At 36.3% G+C, this 18,145-nt stretch overlaps 1 pseudogene; it reads left to right on the top strand.

Annotated features, from left to right (window-relative positions):
• Positions 1-1,710: 1,710 nt before the first annotated feature.
• LOC121757473 lies at positions 1,711-7,788 on the top strand (annotated as a pseudogene).
• Positions 7,789-18,145: the final 10,357 nt, after the last annotated feature.

Here is an 18,145-nt window from a genome sequence, read left to right as displayed (position 1 = left end):
TCTTCAAGTACAACTTAGCCGCATCCTGAATGATCTATGAAAATTCTTCTCGAATCAACCCTTTTTTCTTGCAAAATGTTGCCCATTTTCTAAGCAAACACATATCAGCACGCCATATACACATTGCTGCATTTCTAATAGGGGCAATTTGATCTTCCAAAGCAATCAATGCATCTCGAACACACAAAGTCAGAACATTATTCAAGCATCTAGCATGGAAAAAATCAGAACAAACTATCTATTAGTGCTAATTTTTTCCATGCTAGATGCTTGAATAATATTCTGACTATGTGTGTTCGAGATGCATTGATTGCTTTGGAAGATCAAATTGCCCCTATTAGAAATGCAGCAATGTGTATATGGCGTGCTGATATGTGTTTACTTAGAAAATGGGCAACATTTTGCAAGAAAAAGGGGTTGATCCCAAGGTAAGAGAACTACGTGGGCTTTGATTCCTCAATAAAATTGTGGATACGTACGCAACTCAACTTAAATTTGAAAAGTTTAACTTTGAAAGTTTAAGTTGATCCCAAGCCCTTTTCAATTTTTCCTTTTTCCCCCCATTTCATGTTTTTTTTATTTACCTTCCGAGTCCGACGAGGCGACGACACTTGTAAATTATATTACATTGTTGTATATTGTTGTATTGTATACTTATGTATTGTAAATTGTAATGTATCGTTGTCCGTTACAACTCAAAATCAATAAAATTTATTTCATTTTCTCCTTATTCGTCTTATTTGTGCTTGAATTATGCATTGTCTTGTTCCGATTTGTTGTATAAAGCCAAATTTCAAATTAAAAAAAATAATAATTGAACCGCGAAACCGCCGGTTCGAAAACCGGAACCGCCAAAACCGCCGGAAAACCGGTGGTTCCGAACCGGAACCGGAACTGCCGGTTTTCGAACCGGAACCGGAACCGTGAAATAGCCTCACGGTCCGGTTCCGGTTCCGCCTCCGCCAAAACCGGAACCGCCGATTTGCGAACCGTGGGCAACACTACATCAGTCCCAGACGGTTTTGCCTTTGGCGTGGCTGCATTGCACATTGCAAATTTGCAACAGTCACACCACCCACCGAAAGTTGCCTTTCTACGTTTTTTTTTAATTGTACTAGCCAAATTTTTTCTAAATATCCATATTTTATACTCTCTTTTGATGTTGTCTTTATTTATCATTTTGGTATGTTTATAAAATATTTTTCACTGCTTTTTTTTAGTTAGGATGTAGACTCCACTTTTAACTAATTACTGTACTCATATTTTATTATAAAATTAATAGTATAAAAAGTAGATATCATATTCCTCTAACTTTTTTAACACTAATTTCTTCACATTTCTTAGACTCAGTGTCAAATGAAGATAATATTTGGTGGACAGAGAGAATCTATTTTCACATTTTACTTTCTCTTTATAATTGTAAGTTTATATTATGAAGTATTTTAAATTGTAATTTTTAGATTTAAATTGTTGTATTCTACTCCATTTCTTTTAATAAGAAGTAGTTTCTCTTACTTTTAAATGGTAAAATAAAAAAAAAGTTAACGTGCCAATTAAAATATGGCATTGTGGATTGACTAAAGGTCAAAAGTGGTCCTAAACATATAGCGATTTTATTATTTTGGTTCAAAACAGTAACTTTTGAATTATTTCGTCCCTCACAATTGAAAACGGGCCGGATTTAGTCCTTTTTGACGGTGCCGTTTAAAAATGACGATCAATGGGAGTTTAAACTATTTTGACTGGATTATGTTACTAATTAGTACTCCATATTTTATTAACAATTAAATTATAACTTAATTTTTTGGGTTATAGATTTAGGTTTCTTCGTTCCTCTCCTTCAGATTCTCTTGTAGCAAAAAATAAACAAATAAAGCTATCCAATCAATTTAAATCAATAACTCTGGTGATTCTGATTCGATTTATCGCCGTCGCCGCATTCCTAAATCCCTCATTCACCCGCCCCTCTGGTAAGAGCTGCCGCCTCCGCTGGTGCAACCAGCTATCCCCTCAGGTCATGCATCACGCTTTCACCCCGACGAGGAAGACACCATCATTCACGCACACACCCGCTTCGTCAACAAATGAGCCACCATTGCCCCCTCCTCTCTGGCCGCTCTGACAACGCCATAAAAAACCACTGCAATTCCACCCTCAAGCGCTAGCGTTCCCCTTTCACCGAAGACGACGGCTCCTCCCTTGAAGAGATCCATCACAACCGGCTCTATTAAACGAGAGAGAGGCTAGGTTTTCTGTACTGACTTCCTTATTTTCATTATGTATAATCCCTCTTTAAATAGAAAGAGATCATTCTATTTTACAATTCTAAATCATCTGTACTGACTTCCTTGTAACAACTTCCGTGTTACAAGGTAAGTATTTAACTATAGAAATAGATCATTCTAAATCATTATATTTTACAATTCTTATACTAAGAATCCTTGACTGCCGCCCTTAATTGATTCTCACCTTTTAACACTCCCCTCAAGCTGGGTAGTGGGATCTCCAATGCTTAGCTTGCTAAGTACTTCCACAAAACTTTTTGAGTTAACTGCTTTGGTCAGGATGTCGGCTAGTTGATCATCAGACTGGACAAATGGGAACTCCACAATTCCTTTCTCGATTTTTTCTTTGATAAAATGTCTGTCAATTTCCACATGTTTGGTCCTGTCTTGTTGAACCGGATTTTCTGAGATGCTTATGGCTACTTTGTTATCACAATACAACTCACTCTTCTGAGGCTGAAAGCCAATCTCAGTCATCAGTCTCCTTAGCCATAGTATCTCTGTCAATCCACTCTTTATTCCCCGAAACTCAGCTTCTACACTAGATAAAGCAACAACTTTCTGTTTCTTGCTCTTCCAGGTTACTAAGTTTTCGCCAATGAATGTAAAGTATCCTGATGTAGATCTTCTATCCACTGGGTTACCTCCCCAATCAGCGTTCGTGTATCCATTTATCTCCAAATTTCCACCTTTTCAAAATAGTACTCCATGTCCGTAAGTACCCTTCAAGTATCTCACAATTCTAAGTGCAGCTTCCATGTGATCATCTTGTGGTTGGTGCATAAATTGACTTACTACCCCAACAACATAGGCAATGTCCAGCCTGGTATGGGAAAGATAGATGAGCTTCCCTACTAAGCGCAAGTACATATTCCGATCTGCAAGTTTTGCCCCTTCCACAATTCTCAGTCCATGATTTACCAGTATAGGCGTATCTGTTGGTTTACACTCCAACATCCATGTCTCAGCGAGGATATCGAGTATGTACTTCTTCTGCCCCAAGAAGATTCCTCCTTGTGATCTCAACACTTCAATACTTGATTCCTCCTTGTGTTTCAATCCATACAAGGTCTTCTCTAGGCGACATACCTCCCCCTTACTGTACTCATCCGAGAACCCAGGTGGTGCTTCCATATACACCTCCTTCTCAAGTTTTCCGTGTAAGAATGCATTAGTGACATCAAACTGGTATAAGGGTCCTTCTTTATTTGCTGCCACTGACAACAAGGCGCGGATGGTGTTCATTTTTGCAACTGGTGAGAAGGTTTCGGAGTAATCAACTCCATATGTCTGAGTATATCCATTCGCGACCAGTCGCGCCTTATATCTCTCGATGGACCCATCTAGCCTTCTCTTGATAGTAAACACCCATCTACACTCAACTGGTCTTGCCCCCTCAGGTAGTTTGCATTTTTCCCATGTCTGATTTCGGTCCAGTGCATCCATCTCTCTCTTCATTGCCTTTCTCCAGTGTTTATGCTTCATGGCTTCTTCTGCGGAGTATGAAATTTCTTCCTCGTCACAGAGGGCAGCCTCAAATGCTCGTGCCATCTCAGACTGGTGACTGACAGCACTATTTGCTATAGCATATTTGGTGTTTTGTCCGATCTTTTCTGGAGAGTATCTTTTTGGAGGAACTCTTCTAGTGGAACGTGGAGGTAGAAAATATCGTCATGTATCCTCATCAATGGCAGGTTCGGCCTTAGCTTCTTCCGTCACCTTTTATGTTCTCTCTTCCTCTGTCTCAGTGTTAGTACTAGCAGTAATATCATCATTAACAACTTCATTGGTAGAGTTACTTACATCGGATAACAGGATTGGAGACTCTTGAACTTGGTTACTAATTGGATTGGACTGTACTTCTGGGACATGCTCTATGGTTCCGACAACCTTCTCAACTGGATCCACTATCGGCGGGCTAAGTGATGGCAACCAACTTAGTGGGTCATTTTTCTCCTCACCATTTACACTACTACTCTCCCCTTGACCGCTAAGATGGTTATATAAATATTCTTCCTCCGTGAAATCACAATTCATTGTTGTATGGATGCGTTTGATTTTTGGATCATAGCACATATAACCCTTCTGATTTACCCCATACCCTACAAATACACATTTAATTGCACAAGGAGAGAGCTTTGTTCTTTCATGTTTAGGGATATGTACAAATACGGAGCTTCCAAATGTACGTGGTGGCAAAGTTAATGCTGGAGGAATTTGGGCTAATTTTGACAAAGTGTGCAGCGGAGTTTTAAAGTCTAAAATTTGTGTAGGAAGACGGTTTTCAAGGTACACGGCTGTTGCAAGAGCCTCAGGCCAGAAATGTTTTGGGACTTGGGATTCAATAAGCATAGCTCGGGTCATTTCAAGAAGGATACGATTTTTTCTCTCAGCAACTCCGTTCTGCTCGGGGTGTGCCGTTCTGCTCGGGGGTGTGAGGACATGTAGTTTGATGGATTATCCCAGTATTATGACAAAATTCTCTCATACTAGAGTTGACAAACTCCCCTCCCCCCATTATCAGAACGAAGAACTTGGATGTTTTTCTGAAACTGAATTTGCACAAGTTTATAAAAGTGGGTAAAGTGTTCAAAAACCTCAGATTTCTGTTTCATAAAATAGACCCATGTGATACGAGTGCAATCATCAATAAACAGTAAGAAATATCGAAACTCTTGACCCTCTAATGCAGGTGCAGGACCCCACACATCAGAATGGACTAAGGAAAACAAAGTATCAACTCTTGTATTACTGAACTTATTAGATTGTCTGTGGTTTTTGGCCAAAACACATGTTTCGCAATACATATTCTTAGTTTGAGTAAAATAGGGAAAAAGTAAATTTGAATAGCTTGCAGAAGGATGACCTAAATGACGGTGCCATAACTAAGCATCTCGAATTGCAGACCCGTGAGTCAGCATAACAGTTTCTTTTTTAGCTTTCTCGTCAACGTAGTACAGCCCATCCCGCTCAGTGCCACGTCCAATAATCTCCTTCGACCTGATATCCTGAAGTAAACAAAAATCTGGTTGCATTAGTAGGGAACAATTCAACTCTCTAGTAACGTGACTGATTGAGAGCAACTTATGAGACAATGACGGAACACATAAACAATTAAACAATCGATGTGGGTGATATGTTTATTGTTCCTGCTCCTTCAACACTTGTCAATTCCCCACTAGCATTTTGGATATATGCCTTCCCAGGTTCAGATTTCTCAATAAAGTCTGACGCATCATACGTCATGGTACTGAAAGGCGAGGTCTTAATAAATCACCACTACCCAATAGGAGCCGAAAAATCTGCACCATTTAGTAAGTCAAAGTAGTGCTTAATCAATACCGTATGCTCAATGTTAATGTACATTGATTAAGAAACAAATAATTATCAAGACCTCGTCTTTCAGTAGATAGCATAAATACTTGTCTTGCTGTTAAATCCAATTCAGTGCTCTACCACACCAATGTCATCTTATTCAGGAAGGCTTAGAAACATGCGGACTGACATTGCAACCTTTCACGATAGGTAGTCTAAGCCTATCTGGGTTGTGAAATTCTTATTTTTCTTTGTTCAGAACTGACCGTGTTACCTTAAAGTGGACAACGCCCATAACCAGTCTACTAAAACAAAGACTTAGACTTTGTTAAGTTACTTATACATTTAAACATGAAATAAACATCCATTAAATATAAAACATAACAACATTATGGCAAAAATAATCTGTTTTATTCCTTGAAAAATAAAATAAGAGTGTTTACCATATTCAATCACTCGAAAGGTGATTTCTATTATACAAACTCTAACACTCCGACCATCACAGCAGCGCGTCCTCCTCTGTTCGCGGCGTTCGGTGGTGGTCGACCATTCCTAGTCTCCCACCATTCCGGGAATCCCACAAGCTCAAAGCACATATCTTTTGTGTGCTTCTTCCGACCACAATTGCTACACACTATCTTCGATCGATCTTCTTCGGGTGGTCGGCGATTCCAGTTTCCTCCACCATTGCTGTTACGGTGCGACGAGGGCTGGAACGGTCGTCCTCTATCCCGAACAGCGTGTCCGACTCCTATTCCTTGTGATCTATCTTTGTTGCGAGCTGCCGGTTGCAGGACCTGCCACCGTGCATCTTCCTCTCTCACGATCCCATATGCCTGCTCCGGCGAGGGAAGTGGCTTCATCTTGAGAATATCTTTCTTAATGCTTTCTTACTTATCATCTATGGTTGTGATGAATTGATATAACCTGAGATTCTGAGTTTTGATGTTTTTCCGTTCAATATCTTCCATCAAATTTGGATCTTTGTGGTGGATTGTTGTCCAAATCTCTGTTATTGTGGTCCATACATCCTCTAATGATTCTCTTCCTTGCTTCAGGGTCATTGCACATCGGGGCAGATCGTAAATCTGGATTGAGTCGCTGCCACTTGTGTAGGTAACCGCTAGGCTATCCCACACGTCCTTTGCCTTTTTCGTGTTGGGATACCCTGCCTATAAGTTTCGATTCCATGTTTTGAACTAACCAGGTAAAAACTCAATGATCCGACTGTTCCCATCGTGCAAAAGATGGATCTGTTGTCGATGGTCCGGTGATATGAGAAAGCATTCCTCTTCCACTGATTTCCTTTCTCATGAGTCGAGCCCATAGAGAATAATTACCGCCTTTCAAATTGAACCCAATAGTTAGAGGTTTGGTATCGATTACAATTTCTGGTGGTGGTGGTGGTGAGTTTGATTTTGTCATAGCAAAACTATTGCGCATGAAGTTTGCGAACTCTTTCGCAAATTCATCAGAACTGAACATCTTAACTTCATCTGATTCTGACATGGTTGTTTTTGCACAGGTCTTGGTTTAGAGGGTTTGGGAAAGGTATAGACGGTGATGGACAGTTTCTGAGTCACAACCTGCTCTTGATGCCATATTAAACGAGAGAGAGGGGCTAGGTTTTCTGTACTGACTTCCTTATTTTCATTATGTATAATCCCTCTTTAAATAGAGGTCACAACTTCCATGTTACAAGGTAAGTATTTAACTATAGAAAGAGATCATTCTAAATCATTCTATTTTACAATTCTTATACTAATTATCCTTGACTGTCGCCCTTAATTGATTCTCACCTTTTAACAGGCTCCACCTCTGCCACCTATTTCGCCCTGCCCAGTCCCAACACCTCCGGTTCTACCCACACCAGCTCTCTGCTCGCCGGTCCACCCAAGAGTCTTAGCCTCTCGCTCCCCGAGATCGACTCAGTTAATCACAACATTGACTCACAACTCATTCCCCAAAAATTCAACCTAATTATGTCCAATTGTTGCCGCCGCCGCCAATTCAACCGATGCAACGGCAAGCCGGGGTCAATTATGTGCCCTTTAGCGCAGAATCGATAGGAGTGATGCATGAGATGATTCGGGCGGAGGTAAGAAATTACATGGTTGGATTGGAGAAGCAGCGTCGGCGAATTGAACACCAAGAGATGCAGCAACATAAATTGATACGAACTTGGTGAGCAGATCGAACTCGACACCCTTCCGCTTCAGCTCCTCGACGCACTTGGCCAGTAGTATCGAGTCCTCTTTCTCCCGGGCCAGCATCTTCTCGAGATGATATTCGGCGTTGGTCTTGTGTCGGATGGCCCAGATGAAGCCTAGGGAGAAGAGCAGGGATCAGAGGGAGGCAAGCCAGGAGCGACGACAAAGGTGGGGGCGGGCGCCGGCGGAGGAGGAGGGTGTTGAGAGAATGATAGAAGAGAGTGTTGGGAGAGAGAGAGTCCAAATTTGTTTTTTAAAAAAAGAAAAATATTAAAATATTCTCAATTTATCTCTAATTTAGTCAAAATAGTTTAAATTGTAGTTGACCGTTAATTTTAAACGGTGCCGTCCAAAAAGGACCAAATACGATCTATTTTCAATTGTGAGGGACGAAATAATTCAAAAGATAATGTTTTGGATCAAAATCGTAAAATCCTCATATGTTTAGGATCACTTTTGACCTTTACTCTTGTGGATATATAAAGCATGCCCTTAGGCCGGTAGTCTCTTATAATATCATGGAAATTGCAAGTCTTCGGCACAAGAAAATGGCATGATATATTTAATCTTACTAAAATAGTAGTAGTTCACCGCAGTTTAATGGGGTATATGATAAATTAACAAAAAAACTACTCCATACATCCATTTTCTAAAAATAAAAATTCTTTCCTTTTAAGTTTGATTCTTAAAAATAGAGATTTTTCAATTTAGAAAATAAACCTCATAATCCACTACTTTTTTCTCTTTCTCTTTCTTACTTTACCCATTATTTCTCATTCTCTTTCACATGTTACCAATTTTACATTAAAATCTGTGTCGTTTCTAAAGTTCATAGTTTTATGAAACGGATGGAGATTTTGTATATAATACTATAATATACGTTAGTTTACTTTTAGGAAAAGAAATGAGTATTTTATACTTCATATAATACTATAATATACATTAGTTTTACAATTATGGATTGCTACCATTGTTATAATAACTAAATTTTAGTGCATATTAAATCATTTTACTTAATTTTTTAATACATAACTCAATAATATCATTTCTTAAATCTTGTACTAAAAAATAACTAATCACTTTGAGGTAGAAGGGATGTAGTTAAATTAATACTGTACTATTGAAGATCTAATGGATAGTATAAATTTAGCAAGTGCAAATAAATTACAATTAATAAATTTTCATCAAAATGCTAATAATTATTTCTTCGCGTGCATGTATAATGTCTTTCATTCTGTGATTTCGATCATTCATAAATTATATGAATTGAAAATGACTACATATGATATGTTTTTTTCTTCATAAGGTCAAGATATCACAATGTTAATAGTAATATTGATGTTATATAAAATTCCAATCGTTACTCAAATGACCGAATATATTTTAGACAATAATACCCTTGTTACGAAAAACTTTACTTATTATAATGCATCACTATATAATTCGTTGCCATTCCACACGATAGTGAAAGATGTCGTTATTTCAGCTTTAATTTTTAGTTATAATGACTATTTTATTTTGAACCAAGAGATTTAGCATTATCAGTTTATCACTTATTGCGATAGATACGTAGTCGATAGATTACATTAACAACACATTATGTTAAATATTTAAGCATATATGAAAAAACCCCTAAAGTTTCTAAATCTATATCTTATAAATGGAATTTTATTTTCAAAAGTTGATTTCCTTATTATACTATTATTAATTTATATTTAATTTGAATAAATATGTGTAATTTGATATTATCATTATGATGAAAGTGTTGTATTCATACAAATTTTGATTAACCCTATAATATTCTTATGCTGTTTTAAGAATAGTTTAGTGATTTAATATATATAGGAGTAATTTTTATTATAAAATAACTTTTTTGTATTCTTTTAATATTGTGATAAAGTTCTCATAATCATAGTTGTGAATTTAAGGTTGACTTCAAGAATTTGAATGGCTATGAAAAGAGGGGTGAATGATGAAATTTATAAATGTTTTTGGTAACTTTTACAGCAAATTAATTCACAACATCTGTGCACCAATGCTATTATGTCCCTTTCAAAAGTTCTAGCAAAGGATCATTTAATTTTTAGTAGAGGCCAAAATATTATGGCAAATGTCCATTTCATCAATTATGACAACTAGAAAAGGAAATATACAAACTAAGTGGAGTATTATTGACCGCAGATAGACCAGATAAATTATGACAACCTTTTATTTATAAGAGTGAACTAAATAAATGGTACCTGATCTTTTATTTTCACATATAAATGGTACCTAGTTTTTATTTTATATCGTTTTTTATACCCCATGACAAAAATAACCCTGAATACCAAACATGTGATTTTTTTTGTTATGGAAGACATTTTTGGAAATTTCAATTAAATAGTACCAAAAATGTGATTTTTTTCCTTTCTTATTTTTTTCTTCTTTAGTTTCTTCTTCTTTCTTTTTTCTTCATTTTCTTCTTTCTTTTTAGTATTTTATCTTCCTTTCTTTTTTCTTTTTTCTCCTTAGTTTATGTTTCCTCTTTTTTCTTTTCTCTTCTTTCTTTTTAATGTTTTATACATACATCTTATTGTATTCATAATAGAAATCAAGAACAAAACACCTAATTAAATTAATTATTTAAAGTAATTAAATCAATTGAATATTTTTATTAAATTATTTTATACTCATTTTAGGGTTGAAACACCTAACTAAAAATATTCAACTCTTTATATCATTACGAATACAATTCACAATTTTAATTTTTTATTAAGACTATATTGATTAGTTATTAATTTAATAAAAATAATAATTATTATTATATAATATTATATGATTCATAATTTAAATAATTATACTATAATTATTTATTAATTACTAGTACTAGTTTTTATATTATAACAATAATATTATTATAATAAAAATATATAATTATAATTATATTTAAGTATAGTTGAATGATATTAAAAAATAAATTAATTATTAATTTATAACATTAAAATTAATACTAATATTGATTAATAATAATAGTATAAAAGTGAGGAGAATGAAAGAAGATATTATAATACTCCCTCCGTCCCAAGATAAGTGAGCTAAAACTTTTCGGCACGGGATTTAAGAAAATTGAGTTTTGTTAGTAAAGTGAAGAGTGAATAAAGTAAGAGAGTTAATAAAGTAGATAGAAAAAAGTAAGAGAGAGAATGCCAAAAAAGGAAATGGCTCACTTATCTTGGGACGTCCCAAAAAAGAATGTGAGTCGCTTATCTTGGGACGGAGGGAGTATCACTTTTGGTACTAGTTTTGTTTATGCCCAAAATATCCTCCATGACATAAATGGAAAAATATATTTGTTTAAAGGGCAGTTTTTGGTGAAAATCTTATCAGGTACTAAAAATGTGATTAATAGGTACAAAAATGATATAAAATAAAGATCGGGTACCATTTATGTGCAAAAGTGAAAGATCAGGTACAATTTATGTAGTTCACTCTATTTATAATAAAATATAATACAATTGCTAAATAAATGTGTTTGTGATCTTTCGATTCTTCGGAATTATTAAAAACTAGTATTAACACCCGAGCTATGCACGGGACATAAGAGTTTCAAATAATGAATATAAAATATAATAAATATATAGAAAATAAGAATTGAAAGCAATATGGAGATTTAAAAAAACAGAAATGTACTTATCTTGTCTCACTCAAAATGAAGAATTTACTACTCTCTAGTGAATGAAACATTTATGCAATTTTAATTTATAATCTAAGTGAAGTAAAAACAATAAAATTAATGACAAAAATAAGATGTGTGACTAATGATCTAAGAGTATGAATTAATTAGAATAATATATACAAATAAAGAAAATATGTGTGAGTAAAGATGTTTATTGAAAGTGCTATTCAAGTCATTAATCCAAATAAAAGGCAAATTAATATATAAATTTAATAGCTTAATTTATAAAAAATTAATTTGAAAAAAAATATGGAATATTAAACATATCCACATTAAATATATGAATAATTTAAATCATATAAATTTAAAACTTCTTTGAGAAGTCAAGTTAGAAAATTTGTATTATCCAATAATCACATTTTAGTTGACTGTTTATTTCTTTCTTTTAAATTCAGACCATAGCATAACTTAATATACATTGCCAAAGACTAAATGAATTTTTTATATTGGAAAGAATAAATTTCTTACTTCCCGCCACATATTCGTATAAAAAGTAAATTACTACTATCACTTAAAAGGGCATTAAGGACTTTTCATCAAGCTTGCACTTTAGATTAGGATAGATATTATCTTCAATAACTATCATTAAAAGGGATATCTTCTTTCTTTTTTAGGAATTTAATAAGATGGATATCCATAATTAAAGATTATACGGCCTCCGTCCCAAGGAAGATGATCCTTCCTTGGGCGACATATGATTTTATGAAATTTTATTTTGTGTGTTACGTAGAGAGAATAAAGTAAGAGAGATGTAATAAAATAGAGATAAAGAGATTTTTATTTTTAGTAATGAATGATTTTGGGTGTGGACACTCTAAAAAGGAAAGTGAGTCATCTTCGGTCGGACGAAAGGAATACGAGGTTTTGTTTTATTTTCAGGTACTGTTTCTCATAAAAAATAATTTTAACTGAGTTGGGCTGGAGGGGACTACTAAGTTGGATTTTTAACTGCTTTTGTACAAGTTTATAAAAATAAAAATAGAATTTAAATGACCTATATAAACCAGTTACAAAGGGTCAATCCTTATTGCGAATAAAATTTTATTCCCTTTTTTAATTAAGAAAAAAATTAATTAGAGTTAATTAGGTGGGTTGTTCGTGGGTTATTTGGTCGGTCCTAGAGACGGTCCTAGACTTGGGCTAGGCTGGCCAGGGTTTCAATAGGCCTGATTCTAGACCGGTACTGAGTTTGCAAACAAGCCCAATTGAAGCGCGTCCGAAACGACAATCACAATCCAGAGCTGCTTCGTTTCTCAGGTGGGCTGAGCCTGTGCCGAGCTGGGGTAGGTCTACTTGGCTTAGGTAACATCTCTGTTCGCGAAAGTGATTTTTTTATAATCAAAGAACTATAATGCCTCTAAGCAGTGGCAGACGCAGGATTTTGATTCTGGGGTCCAAATTACTGTTATAGTTGTAGTGTATTTTTTTTTATATTTGTCTCACATCAAGTAGTTGTGGCATGAGCAGTGGCTGACCTACATGGGTTTGGGGGACCCATGGAACTCCCAACAATTTCAAGTATTAGTATATATTGTGTATTCATATGAACAATATAGTAACTTAGCATAGATGGGAAGCTATCTTGCTTAGCATTATCCTAGCCTGTGTTCGAATCTCATCAAGCTCATTTTGGCTTTTATCATTTTCAATTATATTTTTACTATTTTTCTGATGTTTTTTTTATATTTCTTACATCAATTATACAAAAAAAATCATGTTGTATATACTTCATTAATTAATTTATTCAAAATTAATCTTTCCAAATTTTCTTTTAGCTAGTATTTTTTGTGATGTTTTTTTGTATTTTTCTATAACTATTATACACAAAAAATTTCATGGTACTTTATTACTTAACTTATTTTTAAATTTATTATAATTAATAAATTAAATATATACATATATCTAGTTTCTATATCATCTAATTAAATCTATATCATTACTCATTTTCTTTGCATCGTAATAATATCGCAACTTTCGGCTACAACGGCATCAAATAATACCTTACAATTGTTACCAGAAAATTGGACCTCTCAACTTCAAAATCCTGCGTCCGCCATGGACATGAGTGATAAGAAGTTATGAGATACTACTATATAGATGGATAATGATTGACGAATAATAAAAGGACGATGACAATAAGTTAAGTAAAGAAATAATAAACAAAAGAGTGAAAAATATAGAGATGATGTTTTTTCTATTTTAATGAGAGTAATAAATAAGGGGAAAATTTTTTATTGCAAAGTTTGTGCAAAACAAAAAAAGTAAAGTGTGTAACTTAAAGTTAAAACCTTGTGTAGTTGAAAAAATGGGAACTATTAACAAAATAAAAGGAAAATGAGAAGTATTAAAAATAAAAAGTAGCTGAGTCATGGAAGCATAAATAAATGTGACAGAAACGGCCTAAGCCGAAGTTGAACTTGAATCTCAAGCAAAGGCAGACCAAAAGTGTCAGCCACTTGAGCTAATAGATGAATGTTCCCAATGTTGGAGGTTCCATGGGATCCCAGGCCCCAATGTAGGTTCGCCATTGGCTCTAAGGGGGTGGCCGACCCGCCCGCCCAAAAAGCTTAATCATCCTTTCATTTGTATTTTTTTAGAAATATATTGTTGTTCAATCCATGTTATTAAGGGGAGTATTCTAATGTAAATTTTGTTGATCTTTAATTTGAGATTATTTATTCAATTCTCAATTAAGACATTTTTATTTTATTTATATTTTATATTCATAATACATCTTATTTTATACATATCATAAATTTTTTATTTATTTTATTAGAATTAAAATTTTACTACGTAAGTTTTACTACTTTTGTAATTTTATTTTTTGATAAAATTATATTTTCAATAATTTATATATTACATCAGGGCCGTTCCGACAAAATCAGAGGATGCCCTGTGCAAAAATCTAAAATGAGGCCTACCACTATAGAAAAAAAAACAATGCATTTTAAAGCTATATGATAATTAAAGAAATATACCATTTCGAACCTCGATTGTATAGTCTCTACTTGAACAACATCATTCTTTTGGTGTTATTTGAAATGAAATCTTCGACGATGTTAGAAAAGAAACCGATCAGAATTGGAGTCACGGTGCTAGAAAAAGGCCTGGGCGTTGCTATACAAGAGAAATAGCTTTGTTGGGCTGAAAAAATAGGAATACATGTATATGGGCTGAAATATTTCAGAGGCCCCTGAAAATTGGGGGCCCTGTGCGGTCGCACAGGCCGCACGGGCCAAGGGACGGGCCTGTATTACATTATCATAAAATATATAATTATTTACATTAATAAATATATTTTAAATTTTAAATGATATCTTAATAGTGCATATAGTAATAGGGGGAGCACTAGTGTCCTTTCATCGTTAGAGTCACAACATCCTTTCAACAACATGCTGCCATGTGGCAGATATAAGCAACATAATAATGATACTAAGCAACAAAGGATAACACATAAGAATTGTCTAAGATTGCATAAAAGATAGTTTATGTTGCATTAAATGTAATTTATTTTGCATTATAGATATAATGTAAAATAAATTACATTTAATGCAACATGAACTGTCTTTTATGCAATTAGCTCATCTAAGTCATCCACTAAGTTTGTTGCTTAATAACGTTGTTTTATTGCTTATATATGCCACCTGGCAGTATATGGTTGGAAAGATGTTGTGATTCTAATTTGAGTTATTTTTTAAGTACACTATATGATTATATTTGGTAACAATATCTTAGAAAATACTCATATATAGGAATTATAGTTCAATTATGTTTTTATTAGACAATGACAGAAATTTTGGTGCGCATGTTCTTGAGTAAGAGTGTCCACTATGGGGAGCCGCGGCTATAGCCGCGGGTTGGGGCGGAGGGCGGGCGGCTATAGTGGGGAAGTTGTCCGGAGGGCGGGCGGACAACATTTGGGGGCGGCGGGGGTGGCGGACGCGGGAAAAGAGGGGTTGGGGCGAGCCCGCGGCTGGGGAGAATTAGCCGCGCCTATAGGCGCGGCGCCCATAGGGGGCGGACAACCGGCGCGGCCGATTCAATTTCGAATTTTTTTTACCTCTATAAATACCACTCCCCACCACCTATTTTTCACCATTTTCACAAAATCCATCCACTCACTATCTACACAACCACTCTCTAAAAATGTATAATTTTACCGGTTTGCAATACAACGAATATTCGGCCCTAATTACCTCGTTTTCTATTTATTTACACTGCGATTATTTTAATTACAAATTTTGTGGGCTATTGGAGGTGTCCACTATAGTGGCGGAAATAGAATTTTGAGGCTGTGGACAATAAAACTGGGGCTATAGACAAAACTGGGGCGGGACTATTGAGCGTGTCCGCTAGTGGATACCCTACCACCATCCTTAATTTGGAGCCTATCAAAATTCATGATGACCTAATTTTTTGGGGTTGGCAAGAAATACAATCACTGCTTTGTCAGCAGAAATTTGTTTCGAAGAAAATCAAAACGTCACATGAAGTCGTTTTGAGATTTTTAAAGTTTGATTTGTAAAATTATAATTTTACCCCAAATTGATACAAGGGAAAAATCTCATTCTCCTTATTTGTTAACTCTTACTATATTATATATTGATGATTCTCTGACTAAAATTGTATCCTAGATTCGCTACTGATTAGACAATAAAATCACTTATTTGTATCCGAAGAAAAATATAACCTTGGCAACACGAACATAAGAGCATCCACAACCGTACTCTTGCCAGCGGCACGGTTGTGGGCCCGGGCGGTACTATTCATGCCTGCTCTCTGACAAGAGCACAACACCACAACTGTGCTCTTCCGCAAGGACGAGCACAATTAATTTAATATTCAATTAAACATAAACATTTCCATAATACTAAAATTCATTAAAAAATCACAATAAATATTACAAAATACAAATAAAATAAAAAAGACATAATTAAAATCCTAAAAATTTAAAAATACATAATTAAAATACTAAAAATTAAAAATTACATAATTATTGGCTAATATTACCCGAGGAAGACTACTCATCCGGCGGCAACAACCCCAATTGTTTTTGGAGACCCACTATCATGCCCTCGTGCGTTTGAAGTTGCGTGGGGGTCATAGTTGACCTATCGGCCATATTGAGTTGGGCCAAAAGGGCCCACAACGAGTTGTTCGGGGGGTGGAGGTGGAACATAGGGTGCGGGTTCGGGGGCGGGGGCCGATGGAGTCGCGGAGCGCCGGCGCTCGGCCGCCGCCTTCTTCCTTCCTTGCGGTCGGCGTTGGGAACGGCTTGGTCCGGCATCGGGGCTACCCAAGTTAGCTCCGACGAGTTGGCTAGCCACTTCTTCGGATCCGGAGTCGGATAGGGATACCGACCTTGACCGTTTGGAGGAGCCGCTAGAGGAGGATGTTACGCCTCCCAGATACCTCGGGTGGAACCGCGTTTCCTGCCAAACGTTGAGGTACTTGAACGACTTACCGTTCATGGATTGGTATGTGCTCAGCGCCGCAGTGATGATGTCGACCTCGCTCCGGCCGCTCCCGGCATTCCGCGACTCTTGGAGGAAATAGCCATTGAACTTGCCAATTTCGTCGTTGGCTCGGCCGATGCAGTTGCGCACCATACTCTCGTTGCGCTCGATCGCAACGAGAGTACGCCGGCGTGTACGGTGTGCGGACACCGCTTCCGCGAGTAGGAGCTTGCGGAGGTTGGGAGGGGGCTGTCGGCCTAGGCTCCGGTGTCCACCCGTATCGTCCTTCGGAGGCATCTTGGTCGTCGATTGGGTATGGACGGTAGCCACCCGGAACGGCCGAATCTTGGGTTTGAGGAGGGGCCGAATATTCCGTTTCCGGACTAGGAAACGGTTGTGAACTGAATCATTCGGGGTTCCAACCGTGGGAGCCCGTAGGGTTATCGCCTTGGCCGGACATAGTGATGTCGTAGGGTATGAGAGAATGAAGATGAAAATGGATATGAGAGATTGAAGATGAGAATGGAGATGAGAGAATGATGATGAGAATTGTGTAGTTTGATGTGAATTTTTTGGAGTGAAATTGGGGGTATTTATAGATGAAAGTGTGTATTTTTGGAGTAAAAAAATTTAAAAAAAAATTAAAAAGTGGGAAAAAACGGTTATAAACGGATATAATTTTTTTGGGAAGTGAAATTTTTTTTTTTATTTTTTATCGGTTTTTTAATTAAAAACCGATTTTTTTTAAAAAAAATATTTAAACCCAACGGCTATGCCGTTGACGAATGAGGGCGCGCCACGTCAGCTGCTCGCTGGCACGGCGCGAGCGCAGCGGCGGTGGGTGGCGTCCGTGCCAGCGGCGCGGACGGCGGTGGCGAGCAGCGCCATCGTTGCGTGCTCTAAAAAAGTCTCTTATAGAAAGACGACAAAAATTAAACTCGGCTGAAAAGATAAAATGAGCCCCATAGAATATAAATTTGTTCTGAAAATGCAAGTGAAGAAATGGGGGAATATTCCGGCGGGCGGTGGAGCACGATGCACATTGGGCAGTGGCCCCCCTTGGCCTTGGCTGGTGAGAATGCTTTTGACAGCAATGCTTACTGTTATTACTGTCGTCCCTGAATTTGGTGGGGTTTTAATGGATCATTTTCTACCCATTTTCAT

Source organism: Salvia splendens, chromosome 12, assembly GCF_004379255.2.
Source record: "Salvia splendens isolate huo1 chromosome 12, SspV2, whole genome shotgun sequence".
NCBI classification, from domain to species: Eukaryota; Viridiplantae; Streptophyta; class Magnoliopsida; order Lamiales; family Lamiaceae; genus Salvia; species Salvia splendens.
The sequence above is the reverse complement of the archived record's forward strand: the minus strand, read 5'-3'. Positions and strand labels throughout refer to the sequence as shown.